Consider the following 27,575-nt stretch of genomic DNA (forward strand, 5'->3'; position numbering starts at 1 on the left):
CATAGTTGAAAAGCCTGCAGCTAGAAGGGGAACGCTTGTGACTAAATGTCCTTAGGCACACCCAGGCCCAAATCATCCACATTTACATTGGAATGGGTGAAATGGATGAAATGGATAAGGTTGAGGAGGAGAAGGGTTTTAATGAGGCTTAGAATCAGCACTAATGAAGCTATGAGGAGTGGGAAGAGGAAACTGGCATCTGTTGAGTATGACTGTGTGCCCCCTGCTGGAGGCTGTGAGCACTGGCATAAATAGGAAAAGATAAGAGTTGGTAAGCAGAAGGGGCTGCATAGGAAGACTGAAGATTAGGGATTAGGAACACAGAATTATCAGTAACCTGGACAGTGAGTTTTATCTGCAGGAGGATAGGGTTCGAGCATACAAGGAAACTGAAGTTCAAAGAATAATGTCTGAGAAGAGATGTGTCCAGGTGGCCAAGCCAAGCCTTTCCCAAGCCTCCTAGAGGTCCACTAAGGAGTGATCCAAGAATTGACAGCATCACTATCACCCAGGAGCTTCTTAGACATGAAGACTATTAGGTCCCACCTCAGACCTGCTGAATCAGAACCTTCATTTTATCAAGATCTCCAGGCGACTCCATGCACATTAAATTTGGAGAAGCACTACTCTACCTTTTTGGTCCAAGAAAGAGATCTATTGTCTAGACTTCTCAATAATTTAATAGTTATTCTGGTGTTTCAGGTTTTCCTTAAACCCATTTTCAGGGTTTAAACCTGAGGTTTTCCTGAAAATGGGTTTACCTGATGGCTCAGATGGTTAAAGCATCTGCCTGCAGTACAGGAGACCCAGGTTCGATCCCTGGGTTGGAAAGATCCCCTGGAGAAGGAAATGGCAGCCCACTCCAGTATTCTTGCCTGGAGAATCCCATGGACAGAGGGTTGCAAAGAGTTGGACACGACTGACTGACTGACACTTTCCCTTTCTCAATAATCTGGCTAAAGTTCTGCATCCGAGACTACCCCGTAGTCTCCGATAAACCCAGACATTTAGTCCTCTGGCCTCTGCCATCCAAGGCACAGTCAGTTACAACTATAAACACCAGCTCCGTGTCACTGCTCTGGCCCTGTGCCGTCCCCTCCAGTGTTCCCACTGTCACCCAGGGGTTGCATCAGTCCAAGAAAAGGCTTCTCAGAAGAGGAGAAGTTATAGAAAGCAATTTGAGATCTGCTGGGCTGATAGGGTTTCTTATGAATACCCAGCTGGAATAATGACACTGGCTATCATAAACTCATAGAGTGCCCGTCAGGGATGGGAACTCATGGGGCAGGACTCAATCTGCCCAAGTCGATGAAGCAGAAAGGTTCTCCCTGGGAGGCCAGACTCTGAGAGGGGAGCCCCACGGGAGCTGCCCGTACTGGAAAGAGCCATCAATCTTGTGAGCTGCTTCTCTTGCCCTTCAGCAATAATGCGTCCGTCCAGCAGAATGTGACTAGACGGCTTGAAGTTATCAAACAGAGTGCCAGCTGAGGGCCTGTCCCTGCTAAACAAACCTGCCAACAGCCTCCACACAGACCCCCCAAACAAGATGAATGGCCAGGTCTCTTTGAAACTTCACCAAAGCTCCTGCCTCTCCCAGGATGATGAGGCAGGCTTCTGCTGAGCTGAGATAATGATGGAAACGGTTACAGATTAATAAGGGTAGACTGTGGGTCAACTATAGTGCTAACCGTATGCATCTTCTCTTGGAAGTCTCACGACACTTCCAGGCAGTGGTTTATTTCACAGATGGGGAAACTGGGGTTCAAGAAGGAAAATAGAGTGATTTGCAGGCCAAATAATCTCACGTGGCCTTCTGTCCCCAAAGTCATGTTCTTAACTTCACTCTAATCTGAATTTGCCTTCACCAGCCTTTTCCCACTGCATAAACAGTCCACACAGGGGCACGTTCTCCATCAGAGGGGCATTTATATATATTATACTTGATACCTGACAGTACAGCCCCGCTCACCAAACCTTAAAAATTGTTCTGCCCTAGAGGAGGCAATCAATAGGGAATTTATTTCAAAATTGAAAGCTCTATAATTATCTATGTTCCTAGTATCCAATCAACAACTGTGTGAGGACATACTATGTTTAATAGAGACAAGAATGACAACCTCCAGCATTTGTAGTATGTAATAGTTTACACCTTTCATTACACCTACACCTTACCTTATATTCACTTATCCTCACAATTGTTTGTGGTATACATAGAAGGGCTACTATTTTTACAGTAAAGGAAACTGAGGCTGAAAAGTGAAACTGGACTTAGTCGTACAGCTAAGATGTGGGTGAAAACCTCAACCCTATGTATCCTGACCCCACATTCTGTGCTTGTTCCATGTGACCGCAACTGCGCCAGCAAATACAGCTGCATGTGGCAGTGCGTCCTGTCCACACTCAGTGTCATAGAGGAAAGTACCACAGGGAAGTAGAACCCATGGTTGTTGACATAATACATGGCAGACTCAGGTGATCTTCAAATGTACTGAGTTCCATCTAAAAGTGAAATGAAAGTGAAAGTCACTCAGTCGTGTCTGACTCTTTGCAACCCCATAGACTATACAGTCCATGGAATTCTCCAGGCCAGAGTACTGGAGTGGGTAGCCATACCCTTCTCCAGGGGATCTTCCCAACCCAGGGACTGAACCCAAGTCTCTCACATTGCAGTCAGACTCTTTACCAACTGAGCCACAAGGGAAGCCCAAGAATACTGGATAGGGTAGCATATCTCTTCTCCAGAGAATCTTCCCAACCCAAGAATTGAACTGGGGTCTCCTGCATTGCAGGCAGATTCCTGTTCCATCTGGATGACTGCATTTAGAGTGTATAAGGTGTGTTCACAGGGGCTTCTGTGCTTGCTCAGATGGTAAAGAATCTGCCTGCAATACAGGAGACTCACATTTGATCCCCAGGAAAAGGGAATGGCAACCCACTCCAATATTCTTGCCTGGGAAATCCCATGGACAGAGGAGCCTGGTGCACTACAGTCCATGGGGTTACAAAAGAGTCTGATGCGACTTAGTGACTAAACAACAGGTGATGCTGAGGCTGTGGTCCATGAGTAGACCACACTTCTCCACAGGGGGCTTTCGGTGCTTCTCAAATAAGGCCATGAACACAGTAGCTGAGGCCAAGATTGTGCCCATACTGAGCAACCCATTCGATGTGTGTCAACCATTGAAGTAGCTGAGGGTAAGAAGCTTATGTGTGGATGTTTAAATATGTGAGGCCCAGAGCCATGGAAGCAGTGACAGGGGTGTGCTGTGCCCTGTGTGTACTGTGTGTATATAGCAGGGGGTGGCTTGGGGGTGGAGAGGAGGGGCTTGACAAAGTGAGCTGTTAGAGCCAGGAGTGTTTTTTCAAAATTTAGGATGTTGATGTGTTAACAGCCCTGTGAATTCTGCTGTACATTTTTCATACCTACATAGAGCTATAAGATTATTTTTTTTAATGACAATGTGATATTTTCCTAAATGAGGCTTTAGGTGAGAAGCTTATCAAGGAAAAGATTTTGTGGAACCAAACAGCAAATAAAATCTGTAATAACCACTCTCATCCTTTCAGTTAAAAGTGTTTCTGAAGTCAGGTTGGAATTCCTGTTTGTGTTAGTCCTGGCTGAGTTTAGTTAATGAAATTCAGATATTTTCGCTCTTTTGTTTCCCAGTGTTTTGTTGGGGATTTTTCTTCCCCACAGCCCCCGAGTAGTACCTGAGATAGCTAGCCTATGTCTCCTTTCCCTTTCCTTTTTTCCCCTCTCCCTCCCCCCTCCGCTCTATCCCCTTCTCATCTTCTCCTTACCGTCTCCTTCAGGTCTCAGCGGTTTGTTCTGTGCTGGCAGCCGGCTTGGACGAAGCTGCCTCAGTGCAGTGTTTGTGTGCAGCTCTGCCAAAAGTCTACCAGCAATAAATGCTGGAGAGGGTGTGCAGAAAAGGGAGCCCCCTCACACTGTTGGTGGAATGCAAACTAGTACAGCCACTATGGAGAACAGTGTGGAGATTCCTTAAAAAACTGGAAATAGAACTTCCATATGACCCAGCAATCCCACTGCTGGGCATACACACTGAGGAAACCAGAATTGAAAGAGACACGTGTACCCCAATGTTCATCACAGCACTGTTTATAATAGCCAGGATGTGGAAGCAACCTAGATGTCCATCAGCAGACGAATGGATAAGAAAGCTGTGGTACATATACACAATGGAGTATTACTCAGCCATTAAAAAAGAATACATTTGAATCAGTTCTAGTGAGGTGGCTGAAACTGGAGCCTATTATACAGAGTGAAGTAAGCCAGAAAGAAAAACACCAATACAGTATACTAATGCATATATATGGAATTTAGAAAGATGGTAATGATAACCCTGTATGTGAGACAGCAAAAGAAACACAGATGTATAGAACAGTCATTTGGACTCTGTGGGAGAGGGAGAGGGAGAGGGTGGGATGATTTGGGAGAATGGGATTGAAGCATGTATAATATCATATGTGAAATGAATCGCCAGTCCAGGTTTGATGCATGATACAGGGTGCTCGGGCCTGGTGCACTGGGATGACCCAGAGAGATGGTGTGGGGAGGGAGGTGGGAAGGGGGTTCAGGATGGGGAACATGGGTACACCCGTGGCAGATTCATGTTGATGTATGGCAAAACCAATACAATATTGTAAAGTAATTAGCCTCCAATTAAAATAAAACAAAAAATAAAGATGAATAAACAGATCGATGGGAAAAAAAAGAGTGCCTCTGGGAACAGAGAGCCTCTGTCTTGACGTCTTCTTCAGCTCGCTGGATCTGGAGCACAGCCCCGGGAACTCTCATGGTCTCCTTGTGCTGGAGCCCCCTCCATGAGACATTCTCCAGTATCTAGTGGCCGTTCTTCCCAGGGAAACCATCTCAGCCAAATTACATGCATTTTCTCTCTTAGCTTTCAGTTATTATTATTTACCTGGCCTCTTCCCTCTCATTCAATCCGACATCATCTTGTCATCATCGGGGGAACTAAGCCCCTATTTTGCAGTTTGCAGAAAATTCCGATAAGAGCTTGGTGTAGAACTCATAATCGTTTTATAAGCCAGGTTGCAAATGGTGTTTACAGACCAAAGGCAAGAAGCCAATAGGTTATATTTGAGGAGTAGTTGGCCAGTGGGAATCATAGTGCACTGTGGCTTTCAGGGAGAGAATGAGTCCTGGGTCTGTGTTTTCTCATGCTCTATATTTTAATAGTCTTTATTTTTAAGAGCAGTTCTAGGTTCACAGCAGTATTGAATAGAAGGTTCTGAGGTTTCCATTTCCACCTTGACCCCACCCATACATAGTTCCCCCCTCCACCATCAGCATGCCCCACCAGAGTGGTATATTTTTACAATTGATGAACCTATACTGATGCATCATTATTTTCCAAAGTCTATAGCTTATATAAAGTTTCATTCTTGGTCCTGTACACTCTATGGGTTTCAAAAAATTGTATACAAAGATGTATGTCCACCATTATAGTACATACAGAGTATTTTCACTGCCCTAAAAGTTTTTCTGCTTTGCTCATTCATTCCTCCCTCCCCACAACCCCTGGCAACCCACTGATCTTTTTACTGTCTTGATAGTTTTGCTTTTTTCCAGAATGTCATATAGTTGGAATCATACAGATTATTATTTTCACACTAGCTTCTTTCACTTACTAGTATGCCTTTAAGGCTCCTCCATGGCTTTCTATGCTTTAGTAGCTCATTTCTTTTTTAATAGCAAATAACATTTCATTGTCTGGATATCTTATAGTTTATCATTTAACCTACTGTACAACATCTTGGTTGCTTCCAAGTTTGGGCAATTTTGAATAAAGCTGCTTTAAACATCTGTATGCATATTTTAATGTGGATATGAGTTTTCAACTCCTTCTAGTAAATGCTAAAGAATATGAGTGCTGGAGCATATGTTTGGTTTTGTAAGAAATGACCACTGTCTTCTGCAGTGGTTGTATCATTTTGCATTTCCATCTGCAGGGAATGAGAGTTCCTGTTGCTTTGCATCCTTGCCAGCATTTGGTGTTATCATGATTCTGAATTTTGTCATTCTAATACGTGGGATGGTATCTTGTTTTAATTTGGGTTTCCCTGATGGCATATGATGTGGGGCATCTTTTCATAGGCGTATTTGCCATCTGTATATCTTCTTTGGTGGAGTACCTATTAAAGTTCTATTGTTTTAAAAACAAGTATTCTTTTCTTCTTAGCGTAAAAGCCACACATGCTCAAAACTAGCTAGCAGTTTCCCCTCATTCTGTGTTTTACAACCCAGATGAGGGTGTGGCTTGCTGGGGCCTGCTGCTGCTGTTAAGTCGCTTCAGTTGTGTCCGACTCTGTGTGACCCCATAGATGGCAGCCCACCAGGCTCCACTGTCCCTAGGATTCTCCAGGCAAGAATACTGGAGTGGGTTGCCATTTCCTTCTCCAGTGCGTGAAAGAGAAAAGTGAAAGTGAAGTCACCCAGTCATGTCCAACTCTTAGCGACCCCATGGACTGCAGCCCACCAGGCTCCTCTGTCCATGGGATTTTCCCGGCAAGAGTACTGGAGTGGGTGCCATTGCTTAGTTTGGGTCAAAAAAAGCCAGAGATGTCAATATGTGCAAGCCTTCTTTAATTAGAAGCATGCAGATTCTAATGAGTATATGAATGAATATATATGATTCTAATGAGTGTATGAGTCAGGGTTTGTCAGTAAAAACAGAAGACTCCCCAGGTATCTGAAGTAGGAAGAGGTTGAATAAGAAGAACTGAAATTGGCATAACTGGAGCCTTCAGTTGGGAGGCTAGGGGAGTAAAGGCAAGCAAGATTTCAACACAGGAACCAGGGAGAACAGGCTCGCAAGAAGCCATCACCATGGCTTCACATGGAGAAGCAGATGGCTCCCAGGTGGATGCGTGGAAGCCTAGGGTAAAATCCTTGCCATGTCTGTCATCTGCTGATACCCACATCCTGGTCTGCAGCTGCCGCTGGGGGGACAACTGGCTCTTCTCTTCTGTCTTCAAAATCTCAAAATGCTGGCCAAATCTAACTGGGTCTCCTGGCCAGGGAGCTTCGGTACTGTGGGATTTGAGCTTCTCATCCCTGCAGTACAGAGGAGAGCTTAGACAGGTAGGAAGGGTCTGATTTTCAACCAACGGTATCTAGCACAGTTTGTTTGTTCACTAACTGAAGAGTTTATGGTGGGTAGAGTCTATCACACTGATCATAAGTCTCCTGACATACTGTAACGGCCAACTTTAAAATCTGAACCTAGGGGAGTAGAGAGCGTCCTGGATAACGTCCCTAGATCCACCCTGCCTGCTTCTTCCCTGCTTCACGAAACATTTCCAGACATGCCTCCAGAATGAGTGTCTGGGAGCAGGCCAGATGCTGGGTGCCCTCAGAGTGCAGTGTCACTTGTTTTTCCTTCACTGGAAGACCCAGAAGATGCTTCCCTCCACCCTCTTGTACTAATCCTTTCCCGCTGGTGATCCTACCCGCTGACAGGTGCCCTGAAATAACCTTGGCTTTGGTTGCTTTCTGGTGTGCCTGCAGCCAGTAGGCCAGTGGCTCCGAGTATGTAGGCCCCAGAGTTTCCCTGACAGTCCAGATGCAGCCTGAGAGGGAGGGCAGCCTTGATGACACTCCACTGGGGTCAGAGCAGGCAGAGTAAATATCATCCTGACTCACCATGAGAGCAGAAATGAGGCAGGACAGCGTGCAGTGAGGGCACAGTTGCTGGGGGGCTCACTGCCTCTCCTGGCGAGTCAGCAGCTGCCCTGCCAGGAATAGATCCTATTCCATTTTGCTCACTCAGGTGGCTCTGACATATCAGTCTCAGCTAGTTTGGGGCACACCGCTGCAAATCAGTGTTCAAAAATAGAACCATCCTCATCCATGAATTGCTCTCAGGCCTTTTTTGGTAGCCCTATTATGTCATTTTGAAAGGCCTTCAGACAGACACATTCATTTATTTGGCTGCAGATTGGGAAGTCAGGCCAGTGAAAGGAAATCTCATGACCTCCTGGGTCATAGGAACACGAAGATAGCAGCATTCTCGTTAGCCTAGAATGATCCGGGGACATCTTGGAGCATCAGTGCATCATACTTCTCTCCAAGACAACATGCTTCCCTCCTCACATAGTGATCCCGTGAACTTCCACTTCCCCATTTGACATCATGATTGGTCACTTAGAAGCACCTAAAGACACTCAAAGCCATGGACTTGAATTTTATGTAGTGTCAAACTCTTTCTCTTCACAAACTGAAGAAGTCTTTGGTTGTATCTCTTGGTTAGATATTTGACTCTACAGAATCCTATTCAATGTAAAGAAAACACAAGCAAGTGTGCAATACGTTTTCACACCCTCATCATTGCTATCAAGTTACAATCTAAGAATTTCACTGAAAAAATACTCCTCCCATCTGTGGTCTATTGATTCAGGACCTAACTTCAGTTCCTTCATCATGTCACTTTGGAGAGTGCAGAATCATTTTACACTCTGTGCTGTACACCATTCCCTCTGATTTCTAATCCTTTCCCGCCAGTGATCCTACCCGCTGACAGGTGCCCTGAAATAACCTTGGCTTTGGTTGCTTTCTGGTGTGCCTGCAGCCAGAAGGGGACCCTTCCTTCTACAATGAGGCTCTCATCCTCCACAGTCATCAGCCTTCTTACCCATCCACCCCTCCCCCCACCTCCATGAATTCCTTCCCTGTGCTTCCAGATATGCACAAGTCACTTTGGGATATGATATTTGAGTATCTTGCTAATAGTTATCCTTTTTATTTTAACCTCAAAGCTTCTCAGCTAAGTGATCTCTACTTATGAGTACATTTCCTGATCCTTCCCACTGTTATTTATCCCTTGAAATCTAGTTTTTGGACTTGTGGTTTTCCTGAAACATCATTTTTTTTTTTTTTTTTTGAGAGTCACACCAGTTTTCATTGCACATCACAGGATATTCCTTTGAGTTATTTCAGACCATATGCTCTTAAATGATAACATTTCTGCATGTCTAAATAATTCTATACCTACAGCACTGATTCAGGAGAACATACACTTTTTATTCAAGAGAGCTTATTAAGAAAGCTCTGTCATCAGGTAATCCAGCCTGCAACAACAATTTGTATTCAGCCGGCAATATGTTCAGAATCTGATGATATGTTCAGATTCAGCTCCCTGTCCCTCTCAAAAGCTAGTCTTCATACACTGCCAGCCTACTGCAATTGTGTTTCATATTCAGAGAAATACTACAAACTACAACATCATTTATTCTTAAAAATCTCTATGGGCTGCCCTGTTTCCAGGCTCAGTAGTCCTTTTCTCTTTATCATCTCTGACGTATTTGCTCAGGTCAGAAATCCTGATGCTTAGCCATAGCTGCATAACAAACCAACCCCAAATTCATTGATCTAAAACAACCATCAGATGTTATTGCTCATACAGGTTTGCAGGTTGTTAGGCGTTTGTCTGATAAAGGATGGCTTTGGCTGGTGTCTCTTGCTTCAGGCTGTGGCTGCTGGCATCGCCCTGCTGTACACTTAGGTTCAGCCAGGGAGGCTCTTTCCCACGTTTCTCCTATCCTCTTCCCATAATCAGTGAGCAAGCTGGGGCCTGTTCTTCTCACAGTAATGGTAGAGACACAGGAAGCTAAGTGGAAACATGGAAAGCTTCTTAGAGTCTTGGAGCTGGAACTGTATCACTTTTTCCCACTGTTGCTCAGAACAAGTCATTTGGGTAAACCCAAAGCCATGGGCAGGAATGGTACATTTGCTTCTAATAAGGCTGCATGCAGGGAATTGAAGCCAGTCATTCAGGGTACCATACCTGAGACTCTCTTCCACTCTGGCTTTTGTGACTCTATACTGTTCTGAACTCCAGTGACCTTTCACTGGATCCTCTGTGTGTAACTATGGATTTTCAGCAATACCCTTGTTGCTTGCACTATGGTCTGGTCTTCATTAATAATGTCTTTAAATGCAATTATCACCTCAATGGTAAAGTACCCTTCAGATATGCATTTCAAGCCCCATTTTCTCACTAGTTTTAGTCTGTTTCCTCTACTCAGAGTTTAGTTTGTGTGCTTCCCTGTCATCTTAAATTCAGCAATTCTGAAAAGAATTTATCTTCTTTCATCTAAAACACCTTCTGTCTTTACCTTCTTCTGACCCTTGTCAGTGGGGCCACCCTTATACGTTACAGCTGTCATTTTCCCTTCTCTGTCCTTCACACTCCATATCATGTGCCACACTAGGTCCTGACACGTTTTCTTAAGAAATGGCTCTCCTTATCTTCCTACGATGTCTTCTGTTGTCCTCACCCTCTCCCCACAACCACTCAAGTTCTACACTCACCCTTTAAGTGAGTACAGAACTCAATTATTCAACCTTTCTATGAAGCCACCTTCTCTGACATCTCTAGATTTCTTAGGTTTTCTTTGCTTTTGAACTTCAAAACAAGTTCTAATCGGTGCTACAAAAGTTATCAATATTGTCAATGATCAACTCAGTGATCACTGGCATAATTTGTTTTCTTCAATTGTATATGTCTACTTTCTCCAAAATAGACTAAAATCCAAGGAGGCAAAGTGTTGCACTGAGGGAGCATAGTTTAGTCTAGCAAATCTGGTTTGAGTCACATTTGGCTTCTCATTACCTGTAAGTCTTGAGAAAATTACTTCTCTCATCTATAAAAAAAGATGGATTATTTACACTAAGGAGTCTTGGGAAGGAATGAAAGAGCTCATGTGTGGAAAGCACTTAGCATACAGTAGGCTTTCAATAATGTTTTGGTTTACTTTCCATTTTCCTTTTATTTTTTCTCATAGCTTCTTGTTGCTATTTAATATTGCTATGTTCTTTTTACAGGTTTTCATTCACTCTCCTAATTCTAAAGCAAATTCCTCAGGTTAAGGAGTTTGTGTCCTTTTGTATCTCTTAGTTATTTGTTACTTGCATTTGTGAAAGGTGTAAATCATGTGATCTGAAAGGCTTTACTGAGATAAGAAAGCCTTTTGCCTCAAAGTTTCAAGGAAAGAGAGTCTGCTTGTATTGTGAACTAACTGAAGTTTCTGTTGAATAGTTCCTCTTTCTAAGTATTTATTTATTTGGCTGGGCGTGTCTTAGTTGCAGCATGGGGATCTTTGATTTTCGTTGCAGCATTCAAGATCTTTTTTTTAATTGCAGCATGTAAACTCTTAGTTGCAGAAGGTGAAATCTAGTTCCTGACCAGGGATAGAACCAGAGCCTCCTCCTGTTGGGAGGGAAGAATCTTAGCTACTGGACCACCAGGGAAGTCTCTGAATGTTTCCTCTTTTGAATAACTTATTTTCCTACCCTGTTTAGGAATACAGTTACCTTTCTCAAAAAAATTTTTTTTTCTCCAGAGTATCTAGTATTGGTCATGTCTTGCTCAATATGAATTTTAATCTGGATTCTTCTTCTTCTGGGCCTCTCCTTAATGATCTATTGATTGACTGACTTTACTGTTCTCAGTAGCTTTTGTCTTCTTGCAAAGCTTGCATCCCTCGAGGCCACACCATCCATGGTCGCTTTGGATCCAAAAGATGCCCATCACATTACCCTGTTTCACACACCGAGACAGGGGAGTGCTTCTTGCTTACTAGCAGCTGTATAAGAAAAAACCCTTTTCTACATGACTTGGATGAAGGCTCCTTGTCGGTTCGTAGCTTTGTAGCTGACAAAAAAGTGGGAAAAACAGAAAGAATTCAAAGTGCTAGTACTAGAATAGAATAGCTAGAATACCGGAATCACAGTAATAAGGTAAAATCCAGGAGATAAAGACCTATATTCACTACTAAACAAGCTTGATTTGGGGCTTCCCAGGTGGCACTAGTGGTAAAAAATCCGCTTGCCAATGTAGGAGAGGCAAGAGATGCAGGTTCAATCCCTGGGTCAGGAAGATCCCCTGGAGAAGGAAATGAAAAAACCCACTCCGGTATTCTTGCCTGAAAAGTTCCATGGACAGAGGACCCTGGTCGGCTACAGTCCATGGGCCACAAATGGTTGGACATGACTGAAGCGACTGAACATGGAGCACAAGCTTTATCTTATAATTCTACAACAAAAATAAACAGACAAAAAACCCTAGCGTAATGTGATTCTGTCTTAGTAAAGGTACAGAGTTAGTGGAAATCTTAGCCCCATTTTATTGATGCTAATCATATCTATTCAGTTCAGTTCAGTCTCTCAGTCGTGTCCGACTCTGCGACCCCATGAATCACAGCACGCCAGGCCTCCCTGTCCATCACCAACTCCCAGAGTTCACTCAGACTCACATCCATCAAGTCAGTGATGCCATCCAGCCATCTCATCCTCTGTCATCCCCTTCTCCTCCTGCCCCCAATCCCTCCCAGCATCAGAGTCTTTTCCAATGAGTCAACTCTCATTGGCATGAGGTGGCCAAAGTACTGGAGTTTCAGCTTTAGCATCATTCCTTCCAAAGAAATCCCAGGGCTGATCTCCTTCAGAATGGACTGGTTGGATCTCTTTGCAGTCCAAGGGACTCTCAAGTGTCTGTAGTACTGAGTTAATTCTACATGACACACTCCAGAAAGATCACTGATGAACTGGGGGCAGTTAGAGGAGGATACCCAGGGACTGGATGGTCTGGAAATCCTTCATGACAGGAGACACAGTGCAGAGCATGACCCTAGCTGCCCCTGAGTATCAGGAGGCTGGCCTGTCTGGATAGAGTAGCCTTGCTTTATTCGGTCCCAGAACATGGAACCAATGCTATCAAACAGTGGAAGGTCCACCTTATCAGGGGCTAAGTTTCCTGAGTTTTCCTGAAGTTCAAGATAGAGCTCAATAGCTACTTGAAACTGGCAATGACCACTTATATTTAGTCATTACCAGGTATTAGTATAAATAGGCACTGTTGGTATGAAAGTGTTAGTCACTTAATTGTGTCCGACTCTTTGCAACCCCATGGGACTACAGCCCACGAGGCTCCTCTGTCCATGGACTTCTTTAGGCAAGAATACTGGATTGGGTAGCCATTCCCTTTTCCAGGGGATCTTTCCAACTCAGGGATCAAACTCGAGTCTCCTGTATTACAGGAAGATTCTTTACCATCTGAATCACCAGGGCAGCCCACTGTTGATATATGTATCAACAGTGATATTATGTATCAATAGATATAATTAATTCTCACAATAACCCTAAATGTCAAGTATTACAATTATTCCCATTTTAGAGATTAGGAGACTGAGGCTCAGAGAGTTTGTTGCCCACGGTCACACAGCTAATGAGTGGCAGAGCTGGGGTTTGAATGCAGGATTCCAGCACTGTTCTGTCTCTAACAGGTGTCCTAGGTGGGACTTCCCTGTGGAGTGTGCACTTAGCCCGCATGCACTCTAAGTCCCCTTTCATCTTGAAATCTTTTTCATAGACCTAGTCCTTGGTCTATCAATAACAGTTAAATATTCATATATGCTTCATCTGTGGTTTGAATAATTTTGTAAATTTATTTGAATCATGTGCATTTTAAGTATTATCTGGAGGTGGAAAAAAATAACCTGAAATTTAAGGCATACATTGATTGATTTCCTCTTTCTTGAAAAGTGATTGCACGTTCATAAGAGTTATAATACACCTCTCATTTTTCTTGACTCATGCAATAGACCCTGGAGTTCTTTTTAAATCCCTGGGAGTTATTAGAGTTGCTCTGAATGATTCAGATGAGAGACTGGAAAGAAGGGACATTAGTATTTGGTGAACATTCTCCTGATTCCTAGAACTGTGTTTGGAGACCTATGTATATTATCTCACTTCCAGTAAGCTAATGAGCTAGACATTATTCCCATTCTATAGATGAGTGGTCCAGGGCTCAGAGGAATTACCCACATGACACCACTGGTAAGCTTCAGAGAATACATTAGAACCCAGAGGCATCTGCTGCCAAAACATGCATTTTCAACCCTACCATATTGCTTCTTAGTCACAAACCATGGAAGCTACCATGGCTTTGGCCAAATTCAAGAGCACCATGGAGAGTAGATGTATTTGTTACCTGTGTTCCCCTCTCTATACTGACATACTCACACCCTCTCTTCTGTTTAGAGCTTCTGAGAAATTTGAGAAAGGAGTAGTGTCTCAAAAGTCTGGGCATTCAGAGGAAAGAATTCTTACATAAGGTTTGAGTGCTTGATAAATACTTTTGATTTTACTGTTACTACTTATCCTCCTGTTGCCACCATTCACAGCAAAATTTTATGGAACTCTACTAAATTTTAAGCATTTTATATTCATATACACCATATCATCTCATTTTGACAAGTCTGTGAGTAAATATTAATAGTCTCATTTTACAGATGAGAAGCAAAGGAGGCAAAATGGCTTTCTCACAGTCAGAAACTATGAAGTACTGGGAAGAGAACTTAAACTCAGTTCTGCCTGACTCTCAAGTCCATGTTCTTTCTATCACACAATGCTTTATTTAAAACACCTGCACCTCTCCGGCAAAAATAAGACCTGCACCCAATACCAGTTATAAAATACCATAGGTGGGAGGCAGGCTTTCTTTATCTGAGGTTCAATCCAGTGACATCTTCCACTAATCAAAGTAACCCACTGCCACTCATCGATCATGCTTGAAAGTCATAGAAATGTACCTGTTATATTAATTTTGTATCTTAAAATTCTACTGAATTAATTTATTAGTTCTAATACATTTGTGTGTGTGTGTGTGTGTGTGTGTGTGTGTGTGTGTGTGTGTATGGAGTCTAAAGTTATCTATATACAGGATCATGTCATCTGTAAACAGAGATAACTTTACTTTTTCTTTTCCAATTTGAACTCCTTTTATTTCTTTTTCTTGACTGATTTTGGTGGCTAGGACTTCCTGTATTATGTTGAATAGAAGTAGTGAGACTACACATCCTTAGCTTGCTGCTGAACTTGGTGGAAAAGCTGCCAGTTTTTACCATGATGTTAATTGTGGCCTTTATTGTTTTAAAGTTCCTTCTGGGGCTTCCCAGATGGCGCTAGTGGTAAAGAACTCATCTGCCAAAGCAGGAGACAAAAAGAGATGTGGGTTTGATCCCTGGATCAGGAAGATCCCCTGGAGTAGGAAATGCACCCACTCTAGAGTTCTTGCTTGGAAAATTCCATGGAAAGAGGAGTCTGATGGGCTAGAGTCCATGGGGGTATGGTGCAGTTTCTGTGGGTTAGGAATCTGGGAGCAACTTAGATGGGTGGCTCTAGACCAATACCTCTCATGAAGTCACAGCCAAGCAATCCATAAAGCCTGCAGTCTCTGAGGCTTCACTAGGGCTGAAGGGACCACTGCCAAGCTCACTCATGTGACTCTTCACTTTCTTGCCGTGAAGGCCTCTCCATAGGGCTCCTACTAAGGAACTAGTAAGAGAGAGAAAACCTAAGATGGAAGTTTTTCTTTTTTTAATAACGTACTTTTGGAAATGACATAATATTACTATGGTTATATGTTATTGATCACCCAGACCAACCCTGGTAAAATATGGGAGGGGATTACACATGGGTGTGCATACCAAGAGGCAGAGGTCACTGGGAGTGTCTCTGAGGCTGGCCACCCCTTTCCAGTGATAGTCTTTCAAGCCCTATGTATTTTTCATTTAAGATGTATGTGTTTCCAGAGCAGATTAACATACTAACAGGCCATTAGTTAATTAACCAAGTAGTTGCCACTCTGAAGAGCAGAAAATAGATGGGCAAGCTGTGTGTAGAGGGGAGAACAGAAGAGATGAGAAAATCTTCTCTGTGGGGCTTTAGAGGAGAGTCAGTGGGGAAAGATTTGTGGGAGGGAGTCTTACACAATTTGAGGGAAGGAGTCTTGATAATAAAGACAATAAAAAGCAGGATCCCTGTCTATAAGAGGAGGGACAGAGTGGGGGTGGGGAATGGAGAGACGTCCTGTCTGCTGTCTTTGCAAACATCACCTACTGAGACCTTGGCCCCTGCAGCCATGGTGTATATGCAGAGATGGATGGTGCAGGCGCTTTGCTTCACTGCTAGTTAATTAAATGTTGCTTCCAAAGCAGCTGGTAGAGTGTGTGCCTTTACAGCATCCTCAGTTTGGTTTTTCTCTTTTTCCCTAAATCACACATTTTAATTAATCTTCAAGCCCTTGCTGGTGCTTTGAAAGAACTTAATTGGCCAGCAGGGATTGGAACACACAACAGCCAGAAAAAGGCTACATTCTCAGTTGTTTTCACTCTGAGGACTTATGAAATTGAAATTATTGTTTTGTTTCATTCTTTGAAGCCCAGAGCTACATGTGGATTCCTATTTGGAACTGCCAGAAGCATCTTTGAATGCCTAAGTGAGAACTGAAGAAAGGTATTTAAGCCGCAGTGATATGTGAGTATTTAATACTTGAATCTTTCATTCATCTCGTGTCTTTGGGTGTACAATAAGAGTTGAACTCCTACTGGCTTTTTTTTGTCATCCTCATTTAGGAGGGGAAATATTTTGACCCCAATATAATACAGCAGATTTTCACAGTCAGGTGGGAAATTGCCTCTTGAAATCAGAACCCTTTAAAAGTTGCTAAGAGTTGGATCCAACTTAGTGACTGAAAACAACAAATAGATTTTCAGATGTTTTTGGTTTTGTCAAATGTAAGTCTGAGATTCACAGTCAGTGTGTGTATTTTTCTCCATATGAAACCATGTAAAAACCATATTGCAGGTACTTATTGAAAACCAATGGTATATAGAGATCAAGGCAATAGTTAAACACTTGCATGTCATCAGAATAGAGGAGATTATTCTCAGGAGAAAGCTACCTGAGTGAGTGGGAGATAAGAACAGAGAGTCAAGAACTGGGATGCTGAGAGTCTAGAGGAAAAGAAACTGGAAAAGGTGATGGAGAAGGAGGAGATTGTGTAGCACCCAGGAAAGCTGTGAAGGAAATTACGGAGACATCTCCAAAAAGGGTGGTTAGACATCTTAAAAGCTGCAGAAGTACCAAGGAAAAAAATAAGAATGAAAAGAAGGCAACTGGATGTAACAAAAATGGGAGGTGCGGTGACTAGTTTTCTGAGCTTCGTTTTTATTTTGTGTTGGGAGTTTGCCTCACCAGGTCCTTTTACCTTGTGTTTTGGTTATCCGTTACTGGATAAGAATCCAAGCCAGAAATTAGTAGCTTAAAACAAAGCTGTGTATTTGGTCACAGTTCCGTGCATGAGCAGTCTGGGCTTATGATTCTATACCCATTTACAACGTGTGGGTTTTTTCCTCACACCACGAAGCAGTTCTCTGACATCAGCTGAGTGTCCAACAGTCTGACTCGATTCTGACACTGTGTGCCTGGAGATGGTGTCATGTTCTCAGTTCTGTAAAGCTGCAGCACCCCCTTGAGACACCAGTCGCGTGTCCAGTTTATCACCTGAGCACTTGTTGGGCCACTTATAGGTTGAAGGTTCCAACAGTCTTCTCCTTGGGCGTGATCAATTTGTTGGAGTAGTTCACAGATCTCAGAGAAATACTGGTTTATTATAAAAGACTGTAGCTCAGCAACACTGTAAGAGATGCTTAGGGCAAGGTGTGGGGGAGAGGTATGGAGCTTCTATGCCATCTCCAGCAGACCATTCTCCCCACACCTTCATGTGTTCATGGCCTGTAAGCTCTTTAAACCCCATCCTTTTGGATATTTATGGAGGCTTCCTTACACAAGCAAAATTGACTAAATCACTGGCCCCTGGCAACAGGCAACTGACTCAACCTCCAGCCCTTCTTCACTCCTGGGAAGCCAGGAGGGTGGAATTGAAAGGTTTCAATCCTCTAACCAAGCTGTTTGATTTTCCTGGCAACCAGCCTCCACCTTTAGGTGCGGTTCCATTGTGGCCTCATTAACATAACAAAAGACACCTTTATACTCTCATCACTTAGGAAATTCCTAGGGCTTTAGGAGTTCTGTGCCAGAAACACGATTCAGCAGACTAAACAACAACCAGAAACATGAGGCAAAACCAGTTTCTTATTATGAATCATAGTGTCATAGGACTAGACTCAGCTGGGAAACCCTCCTGCTCCTCTAGGGCTGGCTGGACTCATTCACATGTTCTCAGAGTGTTGGTTGGTAAACTCAGGGTTGGGGCATTCATGGATGACCTCATTCATTTGCCTGATGGTTGGTGTTGGCTCTCAATGGGGCCTCTCCACAAGCTGCAAGGCATTTTCAGGCTTAGCCTTGGAAGTCACACACTATCACTTTACCACATTCTCTTGGTCCAGGAAAGTCACAAGCCCAGCTTACATGAATGGGGAAATAGAATCTATTTCCCCATTCACATGATGGGGAAATAGATTCTACTTGGTAGGAGGACTTGCAGGTCACACTGCAAAGGGAAGTTGATACAGGAGAGCGTCATTCATTGGAGCCATTATTGTAGCAATCTATCATAGGCAACTAGAAATACACAAAAGGATCAGAGTTGTCTAACCCTGTGCTATTTCATGCACACTATTACTAACATTTTTTTCATGTCAGAATACATCTTACAATGGTACATTGCTTCTATTCAATTAGGAAAAAGTTAAGGCATAAGTGAAGTGAAGTGAAGGCATAATGGATAAGTAACCAAAGGAGATGTCAGCCTTTGCTTAAACCTAGATTCCTGCTTCTTGGCCCATGAGAGACCCACCTAACTTCTCTCTTTCAAGAGACAATCACTTTATCAGTTTTCTGATGTTTTAGTGACTGAAACTGGGTTAGACACCGACTTTCAAGCTTCTCTGCATGAGTCAGGGGCCTTCACTTAAGGTGATGCGTGAGACCATTCTGCAAGATTATGAGAATGAACCCATGGATCTATGAAGTGCTCCCTGTCAGTGGAATTGAGCTCTTCTCCAACCCCTATTCCATTTACCTATTTCTCTTTCCTTTTTAATATTCCAAAGAATAACCGTATGTGAGCTTTTTTTTTTTAGTATGTGTGTATTGCAATTGATTCAGAGGATTTACTTGTCAGTAACAACCTGGAATGGAATAATGGAAGATACCTATCTTCACTGTTGCCTTGAGGAGTCAGGGTTTGTCCTTAAGGAACAGTTTCATAATCAGTAGTGGGGAGTAACTTGAACCCAACAATAAGCCGCAACAGCAAGAGAAACAGAAGACACACGAGCAAAGAGGGAAGGGATCTAATACTACCCTCAGCTCCTGTTGTGCCACACACTGAGGTGTGCATGTCATGAACATGCTCTCATTTGGGTCCAGAGCCACCAGCAAGACAGCTACTATAACTCCAGTTTCACAAATGAAAAAGTTGCAGCTCGAAAACATTAGTAACTTGTCTAAAGTCCCACAGCAAGTAATCATTGGACCTTAGGTTTTGACTAAAGTTTAGCTGATTTCAGTGTGTGTGATCTGTCCATTTCACCAGGGTGATAGATTCATCATTTCATAGTGAAACCTTGTTAGGAAAATCATATTTTCCATGTTCTGCTGAATTCTTTTGTTCTCTATTTCATAGTTCAGTTTTTGTCTTCTATGAAATCTTGAATCCATGATGATTTAAAGTGCCAAGGTTGCATGGTATCCTTGGCTCTTGTTATTGTTTAGTTGCTAGGTCGTGTCTAACTCTTTTTTGAACCCATGGACTGTGGTCTGCCATGCTTCTCTGTCCATGGGATTTCCCAGGCAAGAATACTGGTGTGGGGTGCCACTTCGTTCTCCAGGGAATCTTCTCAACCCAGAGATTGAACACATGTCTCCAGCATTACAGGTGAATTCTTTACCACTGAGCCACCAGGGAAGCCCGTATCCTCAACTCTATAGGCTGCTTATATTTTATTCTGACCTCGATTGAGTGTTTCTTTTCCTCTCTTTTTTAGCAATTGGTGATCAGGTCAATGAAAAATGCTAGTTAGTCCATATGGTTGATGGTTAGCTGCTTGTTAGAGAAGAAGACCAAAATAGATATGACAAATTTACATTTTTTTCCAAGGGACTTCAATTGCCTGTATCATCCCCATCCACCACTGTTCTGGAAAAGAGAGGGTCCACATACCTTACAACCTCTCCTGATTTTGAAAAGAATATTCCTTAAAGGAAAAAGCACAAAAACTTGGGTAATTGAATTCATAAAAGTGTGAACATCTCAGAAATTTTTTTCTAAGGAAAAGATCTTAGGGAAACTTTAATTGATTTTAGTTATTATTGCTAGTAATTTGGGAAACTAGCAAGGAATTATCTTTATCACTTTTGTGCCTCTGTTTAATGCTAATTCAAAAATTCCACACAGGCTGTTTAATTGGTTCTCTGTTTCATAAAAAAAGAAAAAGGAGATGCATAAACCTGGGCAGTGACTTTGTTTCTAGTTCATAAAAATTGCTTAGTTTAATTATAACTGCATTTTGTGTCTCATTATAATTTATGCATTTGAGATATTCACACTAAGTCTTTACCCAGCTTCAGTGTAATAAAAACCAAGTCTTCCTATTTTTGTATCTTATTATTTCTCCTGTGTTCCTAAAATGATATGGACTGTATTGAGAGAGAGGAAATGTGAAGTAATAATTAGAAATGGCATCTATGGAGTACTTACCATGTGCCTGGCTCTGGGATAATACTTTCTATATCTTAATTCATTAAATTCTTGCATATCACTCTGGGATAGGTGCTAATATTAATACTAAGCCTATTCAAAGGACAAGAGTTTTCTGGTTCAGTGAGATTAAGACATGGGCCAAGATCAAACAACTACTAAGGATGGACTTGGTACTGAAAACTTGTTCTGACAACAAACTCTGTATTCTATACTTGATTCTCAACTCATTTATTTGCATCTCTAGAAGTTTTCTTAAATCACACTTTTAATTTTGAATACAGGTAGATTCATGTGCAGTTGTTAAGAAATAATACAGAGAAGATTCCTGTATACCGCTTACCCAGTTTTCCCAATGATATCTTACAAAGTATGGTACAATATAATGACCAGGGTATCGATATTGATACAGTCAAGATACAAAGCAGTTCTGTTATGAGGATCCCTCCAGCTACCCCTCTTATAGCTACATTGACTTCCTCCTCACCCCATCCCTAACTCCTGACAACTCCTTTCTTCTGATGGCAACATTTAAAATCATTTACCCATTTCTCTTTATTTGACTCAAATCACATTGTCCTAAGTTTCCCTGAATGTCAGTTTCACTATCTCCCATTATCTCTCCAGTGACTTTCTTGCACTGCTCTAAACCAGGCTCATAGACACACCCCTGTGACTGGGAAAAAATAAGTTGTTTTAATAGTGACTTGCTACAAATTATATATCCACCATCAGCATCTTCCTCAGGGTATCTCAGCAATGGGAGCCTGGTTACATAATGGGCCTGCCACACCTCCTCTCAGCAGAGTCTTTCCTTTCCTCCAGTGTGAGGACAAGCCTCACCCTTTGTCTTTATGAATTGGGTGCAGTTCTGTTTGAAGGTAGAAGCTAGGTTAAACAACTTTTTAGCATCTATTCTAGGTCTATAAATCCATGATATTTTTACTTATCAAATAGACCTCCTATGGTTAGAAAAATGTTTTTCTACAATGAAATTTAGTATGTCTTAGCAGTTTAGCAGTTTGAATAATTACCAGTGGCGATCAGCAACTTTGTCCTTTACAAAGAGAGGTACTACAACTGACATCATTTGCTTTAAGAAGTAATGTGGATACCATCCTTCCCTCTCTATTTTTCCTTCTTTCTTTTCTGCCTTTAGCTAACATTGAATAAACACTACATACTGAAGTGACTGGGAGGTTCAGTTCAGTTCAGTTCAGTTGCTCAGTCGTGTCCAACTCTTTGCGGCCCCATGAACCGCAGTACGCCAGGCCTCCCTGTCCATCACCAACTCCCGGAGTCCACCCAAACCTATGTCCATTGTGTCAGTGATGCCATCCAATAATCTTATCCTCTGTTGTCCCCTTCTTCTCCTGCCCTTAATCTTTCCCAGCATCACAGTCTTTTCAAATGAGTCAGCTCTCCACATCAGGTGGCCAAAGTATTGAAGTTTCAGCTTCAATATCAGTCCCTCCAATGAACACCCAGGACTGATCTCCTTTAGGATGGACTGGTTGGATCTCCTTGCAGTCCAAGGGACTCTCAAGAGTCTTCTAGAACACCATAGTTCAAAAGAATCAATTCTTCAGCACTCGCTTTCTTTATAGTCCAACTCTTACATCCATACATAACCACTGGAAAAACCATAGCCTTGACTAGATGGACCTTTGTTGGCAAAGTAATGTCTCTGCTTTTTAATATGGTGTCTAGGGTGGTCATAGCTTTCCTTCCAAGGAGCAAGTGTCTTTTAATTTCATGGCTGCAATCACCATCTGTGGTGATTTTAGAGCCCAGAAAAATAAAGTCAGCCTCTGTTCCCACTGTTTCCCCATCTATTTGCCATGAAGTGATGGGACCGGATGTCATGATCTTAGTTTTCTGAATGTTGAGCTTTAAGCCAACTTTTTCACTCTCTTCTTTCACTTTCATCAAGAGGCTGTTTAGTTCCTCTTCACTTTCTGCCATAAAGGTGATGTTATCTGCATATCTGAGGTTATTGATATTTCTCTCGGCAATCTTGATTCAAGCTTGTGCTTCTTCCAGCCCAGCGTTTCTCATGATGTACTCTGCATATAAGTTAAATAAGCAGGGTGACAATATACAGCCTTGATGTACTCCTTTTCCTATTTGGAACCAGTCTGTTGTTCCTTGTCCAGTTCTAACTGTTGCTTCCTGACCTGTATACAGGGGGTAGATTGTAGACTGGAAGGTAGAGTAGACCTGTAGACTGTCGACTGAGACCTGTAGACTGGGAGGTAGGCTTGGGCAATAAAATGGTGTTAATTCTTACTTGTGTCTTCAAAGATTCACATTATTTGACAAGTTCTCAAAATAAGAGGACATAAAGTAAAACAGGAAGCTGAAGTAGTATGATCATAACCACAAACTACTAACTAGAAGAACTGGGATTTGGAATTAAGTATGTCTGATTCCAAAGTCGGTCATTTGCACTATGTGGTACCATCTTGATAGTGAGTTTAGAGAAGGGAGAAATTATTCATGTGTTGGAACGATGATGGAAGTGTTCACAGAATGGGCAACCTCTAATCTGGACCTTGAAGGATGGCCAGGATTCTCAGTAGATGGAAGGACCTGGGCAGAGAGAGTGGAGACCATAAGAGTGTATTTCAGCACTAAAAAGGACAGATTCTGGGTATGGCATTTGTCTTTATGTTGAAACCTGTGGTTATTTTTGCTACTGTAACATTTCTATGGGACAAGAAAAGGTGATTTGGGATAAGAATATGTAGAAATGCCAGACTAAGTACTTTGTACTTTATTCTATGCTTAACCGAAAATAGGAGTTTTTATGTATTGTTGCGTTAATAGCCGTATGAATAGTGACTTCTAGAATTTCAGGATTTGGTGTGATTTCTCTCCCACATTGGTTCTGGGTTTGGCTATGTGACTTGCCATGTGATTTTGGCCAGTGGAACATAGATAAAAATGATTCAGACAGTGGTTTGGTATGTACTTGAGTATTTGGACTGCTGTTGTGGAAGGCTGTTTCCTTTATGTTAGAAACATGGAAAGGTCATGTGGAAGAGAACTGAGGAACCACAGATCTAGTTAAATAAGGCCACTTTAGATCATCCACCACTCAGAAAGATGAGCAAAAGAACTACCCAGCTGAGTCGAGCCGAAATTGTAGAATCATAAGTCAGTAAATTAAGTCCTTAAGTTTTGGAATAGATTGTTAAATAGCAAGAAATAACTTATTCACAGATATGTAAACTTATTGAAGGTAGGGCTTATATCCTGGTGCCTAGATAAGTAACTTCATGGCTGACCCAGTCACTCTGCAGCAACAAGGACAGTGATACAATTATCCAGGAAAGGTAAGAATAGTAATTGTCTATGAGAGAAGGATATATGGAAGTCTCCTAACAAGCCCTTGAATTATAATGATGGGTGGGTCACTTAGACAAAAACTCTCTTTGCCCAGAACAGTAGATGTTGGTTAATTCAAAATCCCTCTCAGTGATTCTTTGATCACTCAGATGTTGAGATTTCATCTCGTATATTATATCTTAATTTGAAAATACATTTTCATTGAGAGATTGTAGCATTAAAATGAGCAACTTTATGATCCATTTCACTTTGCTCCTTGCAGTCTGGGTAACAATCCATTTTAATAAGCAGGTGTCTATGGAACTACTGTCCGCTTATGTAAATGAGAAGGTGCACTTACCTTTATTCTTCACTGTGATTACCTTCTATTTATTTTTGAAAGCTTCCTGGATTTCAGCTCATTGTTCAATTGGGAATCATATCTGTTTTATTCAGAGCGATATTTTAATTTTCAGATTCTGAGCAGACATTTCTGTGATTCATTTCGCTCTGCCTTTTTGCTTTGGTTTTGCTGAATGTAATTTCTGCCATTTTTTTTTTTTAATCCTGTGCCTGTTAGAAATCACTTTAACTATGAAGTCTTTGTCTTTTTCTCTCCTGCTTTTTACTCCCCACTGTAATTCCCAAAAAACTTCCCTTGGGCATAAAGAAAATGGGAATTTTGTGAGGAGAATTTTTGCTGTCAAATGTTTTTATTTTCATGCATGATTACCTTGGGGCTTCACTGAATGATTTATTTTATGAACCAAAAAAAGAAATATTAGAAGCCAAATGAACTAACCAGTAGCTCCTAGGGATAAAGTAATGAGAAAGCATTTTATTCCACACTGTTTTTCAAAATAACTGGTGTCCGAAACAATACAATGTGTGTGAATAATGACTCATTAAAAGTCTGTAATAGAATGGAGAAGGAAGGGAAGACGAATACATATTGCATGGTGTAAATTGTACACAATGTGGTATGAACTCCCTTTTGGAAAATACTATGAATCATGTTCCAAACCAGTGGCTCTCCAATGTCATCTATAGCTTCCCCTCCCAGTAGTCAAAGCCAGTTCTGTCCCTCATTTGCCCTGCTGTCCCTCAATCAGACACATCTATCCTCCTAGAACTCCAGCCCATCCACAGATGAGAGGTGTGTGAGGAGGATTTCCCGAGTGTGTTTCCATACGCTCTGTGATCTGCTCTGTTCATGTGAAGTGGGGCTCCCTAACATTAGTCTGAACTGCTGCTCATCTTGAGTATGAAACCAGGACAAGTTGCATGTTGAACCAGCATCTTACTGTGAAATAGACCAAGTTCCTGGGGATGATCTGTGGTGCAAAGTGCACTGAGTTCTTCATACGTGGATACTTGCTCTCTGAACCACACAGGATGAATAGAGTCATAGTTAATCTCTTTTAATTTGATCTCTTCCTTTTTTATGCATAAAAGTATACAAAACAATCTCTGTCACTGAAATTAGCCCATATAAAATGGAACTAAAATGGAGGAGAAGGGGACAACAGAGGACTAGATGGTTGGATGGCATCACCGACTAAATGGACACAAGTTTGAGCAAGCTCTGGGAGATGGTGAAGGACAGGGAAGTCTAGCCTGCTGCAGTCCTTGGGGTCACAAAGAGTCGGACATGACTGAACAAAAGAATAACAAAAATGGAGCTTAGAAGGATTTCAGTTGCCAGTGCTACATATAGCTCTCTGTGTTCTTAATTCAAGTCCCATTCTGTAACTTGGATTCTCCATCTATATACTTGGGATGTTTGCATTTCATTCCTCTTCAGTCAGGGCTGTCTCATTTTCAAGGCACAAAGACCCAGTCAGATCAGATCAAGTAAAGGTGGGAGGGCATTGTAAGGATACAGAGCTCACATAGGGATCTGAGGATGGGAACCACTGTAACCAGGCCTTGTGGAAACGGAAGGCAAGTTAAAAACTGCTTTCTCTATTGCTCAAGCTCAGATAAACTACCAGCAAGTCCTCTTCTGCACGCTCTATTCTCCTTCCTTTAAATGCTTATTTTATCTTTGTTAGTCACCTTTCAAATGACAGCTTAAATTGTAAGATCCTCCAGTCATCATGATCTTCCTACTCTAACATTCACCATTGACTAACAACGTATTTTGTATTAAAGAGAAAATCTTTAAAAAATTAATGTTTTCTGGTTATATCAATAACTAATTAACAAACATAACTGAAACTTTAAGGCATACAGCACATATTACCAAAGCAGATTCAGTTAACATCCATCTTCAGAAAGAGAAAGACTCTTATGGGACCATTTCCTTTGAGTAATACAAATCACTCCAGTCATGAATTGGTGACTTTTTGTTGGGATATTTATCCATATTCTAACCAGTCATGATCTAGGATGGGGTGGAATCACATACTGAATATTACAGACCTTTTAGGAAGTATAGGAAGGGCAGGCCCACAAATCATTTGGATTAAGTTCTAACAGAGGAAAGAAAAGACATATTAAGTCAATAGAGAAGAATCACCTATACTATTAACATCACAAAAAATAATCATGCAATGAGCATTCTGTACTGAAATAGGTACACTACACATCATGTGGGCAAATGTGAGCTTTTAACATCAGATCAGATCAGTCACTCAGTTGTGTCCGACTCTTTGCCACCCCATGAATCACAGCATGCCAGGCCTCCCTGTCCATCACCAACTCCCGGAGTTCACTCAGACTCACATCCATCGAGTCAGTGATGCCATCCAGCCATCACATCCTCGGTCGTCCCCTTCTCCTCTTGCCCACAATCCCTCCCAGCATCAGAGTCTTTTCCAATGAGTCAACTCTTTGCATGAGGTGGCCAAAGTATTGGAGTTTCAGCTTTAGCATCATTCCTTCCAAAGAAATCCCAGGGCGGATCTCCTTCAGAATGGACTGGTTGGATCTCCTTGCAGTCCAAGGGACTCTCAAGAGTCTTCTCCAACACCACAGTTGAAAAGCATCAATTCTTTGGCGCTCAGCCTTCTTCACAGTCTAACTCTCAACCTCCATATATGACCACAGGAAAAACCATAGCCTTGACTAGACAAACCTTTGTTGGCAAAGTAATGTCTCTGCTTTTGAATATGCTATCTAGGTTGGTCATAACTTTCCTTCCAAGGAGTAAGCGTCTTTTAATTTCATGGCTGCAGTCACCATCTGTAGTGATTTTGGAGCCCAGAAAAATAGTCTGACACTGTTTCCACTGTTTCCCCATCTATTTCCCATGAAGTGATGGGACCAGATGTCATGATTTTTGTTTTCTGAATGTTGAGCTTTAAGCCAACTTTTTCACTCTCCTCTTTCACCTTCATCAAGAGGCTTTTTAGTTCCTCCTCACTTTCTGCCATAAGGGTGGTGTCATCTGCATATCTGAGGTTATTGATATTTCTCCCAGCAATCTTGATTCCAGCTTGTGTTTCTTCCAGTCCGGCATTTCTCATGATGTACTCTGCATATAAGTTAAATAAACAAGGTGACAATATACAGCCTTGACGAACTCCTTTTCTTATTTGGAACCAGTCTGTTGGTCCATGTCCAGTTCTAACTGTTGCTTCCTGACCTGCATACAAATTTCTCAAGAGGCAGATCAGGTAGTCTGGTATTCCCATCTCTTTTAGAATTTTCCACAGTTTACTGTGATCCACACAGTCAAAGGCTTTT

The sequence above is a fragment of the Bubalus kerabau genome, chromosome 2 (assembly GCF_029407905.1).
Source record: "Bubalus kerabau isolate K-KA32 ecotype Philippines breed swamp buffalo chromosome 2, PCC_UOA_SB_1v2, whole genome shotgun sequence".
In the NCBI taxonomy this organism is placed as follows: domain Eukaryota; kingdom Metazoa; phylum Chordata; class Mammalia; order Artiodactyla; family Bovidae; genus Bubalus; species Bubalus kerabau.